Source organism: Hemicordylus capensis, chromosome 2 (assembly GCF_027244095.1).
Source record: "Hemicordylus capensis ecotype Gifberg chromosome 2, rHemCap1.1.pri, whole genome shotgun sequence".
Taxonomy (NCBI): Eukaryota; Metazoa; Chordata; class Lepidosauria; order Squamata; family Cordylidae; genus Hemicordylus; species Hemicordylus capensis.
The window spans coordinates 329,939,541-329,945,621 of record NC_069658.1 but is presented as its reverse complement, the minus strand read 5'-3'; positions in this window follow the sequence as shown (position 1 = coordinate 329,945,621).

Here is a 6,081-nt window from a genome sequence, read left to right as displayed (position 1 = left end):
GATGTGGGGGGGGCAGGGCCATGAGGCCACAGCAGCAGGCACACATGGGCTGCCGCCAGCCTCGCTCCACTCCTGGGTAGAATACAGGAGGGATTTACCATTGCCTCCTCCCATGCAGTATGAGATGATGCCTTTCAGCGTCTTCCTATATCGCTGCTGCCCAATATAGGTGTTTCCCATAGCCTGGGAAACATACCAGCGGGGATTCGAACCGGCAGCCTCTTGCTCCCTAGGCAAATCATTTCCCCACTACTCCATTAGGTAGCTTGGTACAGCACCAAATACGGGTGGTCCTAGTTATTCACAGGGGTTCCATTCCCACCAGTTAACACAAATAAGGAAATCACTAATAACAAAACCTTAATGCTATGGGGATGGGGGGGGGGCAGTTAGGATCCAGGGAGCAAAAGACTAAAAATGCCTAAAAAGTGGGGAGGGGGGAAATAAGAGCAGAACTGCACAGTACCTTGCTTTCCAGTGCTGCAGGCCTCCAGAATTGCCCCCCCCCCCCCACAAGCAGCCAAATGTTTGGTGAAAAATTATTATTTTTAAAGAAAGAGCTTCAAAATGGCTCTGGTCTCTAAAACGGCAGCTGGAAGTGACATCGGAAGTCATTCCTGGCCATTCCGCAACTGCGATTAGGCGAATTTTAGCCTGTTTTCACACTGTGGATAAAGAAACCGGGTCTCTAGGACCTATCCGCAGATATGCAAAACCATGGTTCTTTGAACTGCAGGTGATGAGAGCCACCTATATCTGAAACGTCTGGCAGTGATAGATAACGCAAGTTGAATGCATTACCAGTAAGTTTGTCTTATGTTATGTTTTGTTTTCTGTCACCACATTTTAATAATAACCTGACTCTTGGATTAATCTGTCATCCTCCTATTTCCATGCCCTGCTAATTTTCTGCATATTAGGCTGCCATTAAAGGTACAGGGGCAAGGCTAGTTTAAAAAATGGCAATTCTAGGAAAGGGTAAAAATATAAAAGGATGAGATTGGGAGTATGTAAATAGATTGTACAGAAAACCTTTCTGCGTGGTTCTCTGAGCCTAGGCTGCACTTTTCTGGAATCTGTGTATATTGATGAGATGTAGCAGATGTATAACTCCACTGAAGGTTAACATACTACTAATTAACTTTGATTCAATCACATGATCAATAGAACATCTCTTAGTTTTTCATCTACATGCATGCTTCAAACAGAGTATCATGGCTTGCCTCTATTCTGTTAGTGGATTAATTCTAGATTTAGTTTGGTGTGTTTTTGTGTGACACAAATCTGCTTTATCAAGGCAGAAATGACTTGTGTATTTTTCCCATCTAAAGTTCCTTTTGCAAGCCATAATACCCACCAGCAAATCATGCATACTTTTAGATGTAGATCATCTGACTTTATTACATCTCCTTTACTAACGGTATGCTTAACACACACACACACGCTGAAGTCAAGGCCATGCCAGGCATCAACCAACACTGACTTGATGGACAGTCTCCTCTGGCACCAGTTCTTTTGCTGATAGGTAAAGGCACAGTTATCTTTATCATTTATCAGGTACACCATACAACGTTTACAAGTAGGACTGAGACCCTTTCCTACCTTAATTAGACAATAACTCATTGGCTCCAAGTAAGCCTTCATCTTCTAATTATTTTGTACACAATTTAATGTCATTAAACATCTTTTGAGTGGATGGAATTGCTCTAAAAGCCTTCACTCCAGAACTCTAATATTAGGTTCTTGGCATCCATCCCTGTGTGTGAAAAGCAGCCAGTTTGTTTACCAGGAATTCAGACTCACATTACAGGGCAAATTAGCAGCCAGCTATTAGTCTGATTCAAGCACTTAACAATTACTGATCATCTCCTCCTGGTCTGTGGATAATGGAAGTGATCAGCTGCAAATGGAAAGGATGAGGGGCTGCTTGCTTATGGGCACCGGGGAGAAAGCAAGACACAGAGTAACCTCTGTTGACCCGAGGCTTTGCGAAAAGAAAGACTCAAACAGGGAAAAGCTTCTTAGAGAAGAAGCATCTCCATTAGACACCAAACCAAGCTCATGAGCAACAGACTCTCCTTTTCCAGAGCAAAAGTTCAACCATCGTGTCCCAGAGGCAGAACAGAAGTAATTAATTGCTGCTGCTGTTTACCATAGGGCTACTTCACTGGAAATAACTGCAGGATGACAGTAAACGTGTTACGCTGACTGATCCGCAGGAGCCTGGCTGCACTCTAGCCATCCTGGTCTCCTACAACTAGGAATTGAATAGATGGATGGCTCTGTAGGTTACCGTGTAGACACAGGACCAGTTCACACAGCTAGATGTATGGATCTGGATTTAATAATACTTTGAAGACTTTGACATGGATTCAGCAAGCAGCACTTCCTTCAGTATCAACTCCTCACCTCTGAAAAGGGCATCAGCAGCACATAGCCTCAGTTCCTTGGGGCAGGAAGAGCACAGACTACCTGCAACAACTCTCCACCCTATCTACAGAGGCCTATCTTAAGGCCAAACTATATATTACATTGAATGTGTAGTTTTACTCTGTGTAAGTAGTAGCTTCAAGTTATGGGGTTATGCGAATTAAAACACCTGGTTATTCAGTTAAGAAAACTACTTAGTTTACAGTGAGTAGAGTGAGTGGGTATAGAGTAAGTGCGTATAATGTAGGCGTAAATAATTAAGAACTTCCATATTCTCTAACAGAACTGTTTTAGTGAGCCAGCAGATTATTCCATAATTGCTTATGGATCAACAGTTTGCTTACTGAGACCAAAGACTTATCCCTAATAGTTATTGGTATTGAATAGTTCAAGGCAGTGAAAGAAAGCAATTATGGAACGATCCGTTTGGAGCTTCCAGTAGAGTAAAAAAAATACATAATCAGTTGACTTGCTAGTTACATCTTTCATGAGTTGTCCTATTTATTAAGTTTTTTATCTGCCAATCCAACATTGCCAAAAATTTCTGGGATCACACAACCAGAAATCAGGATTGTGCACACCACACATATCTAAGATTTAACATTTATCCAACATAGATTTGATCGTGAGAAGTGGCCCATGATGTAAGAACATACCTGGGATTACCACTGCATAAATGCCACGTTATGGAATTAAAGTCTACCAGCACCATCTTCTGGGACCCATCCACTAGGTAGGAATGGAACTACTGGTGTGTGGTGCCTCCAACCCAATCCTAAAATGACCATGGTTGAGAGCTCTGAATGCTGCTAAGGACAAGGAGTCACGGTCAATTTTTCTCCTGGCATAGGTCATCCACCAAGGAAACAAGGCAGTTTCAATGCCAAAGCCAAAGTAGAAGCCAGATTGTAATCAGTCCTAACCAGTTGTCAACCAGGAATGCCTGGAGATGAGCCATTACCCCTCACCCCTCATTAACAGAAACCTAGACATCTTTCTTATTCTGCATCAGACCATTAGTCCATCCAGGTGAGTATTGTCTTTGTAGACTGGCAGCAGATATCCAGGATTGCAGAACGCCTATTTGGAGATGGCAGGGATTGAATCTGAGATCTTCTCCATGCAAAAAAACACATGCACTAGTACTGAGCTACACAAGCCCCTTGCCTGAGTCCTTTGCCCTCCAAAAGGGAGGTTTGTGATTAGCTCATAGAAGTTGGGACAATTTTCTCTAGGTTCAGGGAAGTTTTTTTTTTTTTTAAACAAATCTCTTCCTTCAAAGCAAGCCGATAGCCAGCCTAAAAGTCTCACGGGGGTGGGGGTCACAAAAGTGGGGGTGGTCCAGGTTATATTGCCTTGTAGAAACAATTTACAGCCTGGGGCACTTATACTGAAGTAGTGCAAAAGTCAAAAGAAACTGTAATTTTCTAAATCCGCGTATTTAATACATTCAGTTAAAATCCACATAGTTAAAAATTGTGTTTCCTTAAGCAATTACAACAGAGGCTGGGTTCAGATGTACAGGATAATTGTAGTTATAGCAGCAGCAGCTGCTGCTGCTGCTGCTACGGATGTTTATATGTTGCTCTTCAACCAAAGTTCTCAAAGAGGTTTACACAGAAACATAAATAAGTTGGTCCCCTGCCCCCAAAGGACTCTCAGCCCCCACCCCCGTGAGATTTTTAGGCTGGCTATCGGCTTGCTTTGAAGGAAGAGATTTGTTTAAAAAAAACAAAAAAAACCTTCCCTGAACCTAGAGACATAAGGCACCAGCAACAGTTACTGGAGGGATGCTGTGCTGGGGCTGGATAGAGCCAATTCCCCCCCCCCGCCCGCTAAATATAAGAGAATCACCACTTTAAAAGGTGTCTCTTTGCTCAGTTAAACAGGGGTTATGCTAGCTGGCTAAGATTGTAACTACAGTACACCCAAACGTGCAAAACCATGGTTACTGGCCAAAAGCGAACTCCATTTTGCCTTGCCAAACTGCAATTTGAACCTTTGGTTTTCTCTAAGCTTTATTTATTTTATTTGTTTACATTTATATCCTGCTCTTCCTCTAAGGAGCCTAGAGCAGTGTACTACATACTTAAGTTTCTCCTCACAACAACCCTGTGAAGTAGGTTAGGCTGAGGGAGAAGTGACTGGCCCAGAGTCACCCAGCAAGTATCATGGCTGATTAGGGATTTGAACTCGGGTCTCCCCGGTCCTAGTCCAGCACTCTAACCACTATAAAGAGCGTAACCACGCTCTGGCTCTTTACCACCAGCTGTGGTTTTGTCGCCAAAGCATTACGCCCGACTGCTGACTCAGCTATAACCATGGTTTCGCATTCACGTCCAAACCCCAATCATAGAGGCAGTGGCGCACACCCACCCAAGGACGTGGCTGCTCCATGCTTTCAGCACTTCTCGCTAGCAGCCTCTCGGAAAACCAGCCACACCCCTCCTGTCCACTGTGCAGCTATTCACCCATGGCAAGAACGGCAGGAGTCAAGCAAACAGGTGGTAGCCTGCATCTCTCTAAGCCCTGTCCACAACTTCAGGCTGCAACTATTGAAATTCATCCAAGCAATCATGATAAGATGGTTCTCTGAAAGCATTCAGTACTATTTGTACTGTATCCAAAGTAGCATCTACATTGGAATGGATGCAAGTGATTTTATCCACAGTGTTTAAGCAAATAAGTAACACTGATCTACAAAGGTTTCTGACAGTTGCACAGAAACTGTGGACTGACATGAGTCATGAAAGTGCCCCTGCCAAATGAGGTGAGTGGCTACTAGGGAGGCTCACCTGGCATAATCGCTTTGTTCTTTTGGACACCAGGTGAAGACCTTGGTTTGCTTAGACTTTTAAAAGTTGGTTTTAAAAATGTTTAAAAAATGTTTAGTATTATATTTTGTACTGTAATTTATGTGTTTTATTGGATGTCTTTTACTGTTTTGTTGTGAGCCACCCAGAGAATGATTTGTTATGGGGTGGCTAACAAAAAAATTATTATTATGATTATGTGCATGGTGGTGATGAAGTATCATCACTTTGCCACCATCACTACCACAGAATATGTGCAAAACTGAGCTCTAGTCTGTGTTCGATTGTATTAAGTCTTTCGACTTACGTTTTATTGACCCTTTACACCCCAAATTCCCTTGTGTACCAGCAGGAGTAAGCACCTGGAAGTCCACTGTGCAGCTTGTCTCCATATTCCACAGTCTGATCAGGGCTTTAAACAGGAGCATCTGCCATATTAGCTGCAGGGATATGGTTCTGCAGGGATGTCAGGTACCATCAAAACCCATCAAGCTCTGTGGTTGACCAATATAACTGATTTATCCTGCAGAGGACCTATGAAATATGCCTTCAGGACACAGCTGGCATGCTGATAAGCAACAAAGCTAGTTTATCTACAATGTGAAAATTGTCAGACTACTTCCACTGCATTAAACATGCATGCATGTTTCTCAGAACTTCCACTGGCTGTGAAAGAAGAAAGCTCTATAAGCAACAAGATACCTCTTAATTACTGCATTATGAGAAAGCGTATTTTTATTGTATAGTCTTGAGCAAGCGACTGTCCATTTCCTTAGCTGTACAATCACGATACAATGCTTCCACTATTCTGTTGTATAAACACAGTTTTCTAAGTATG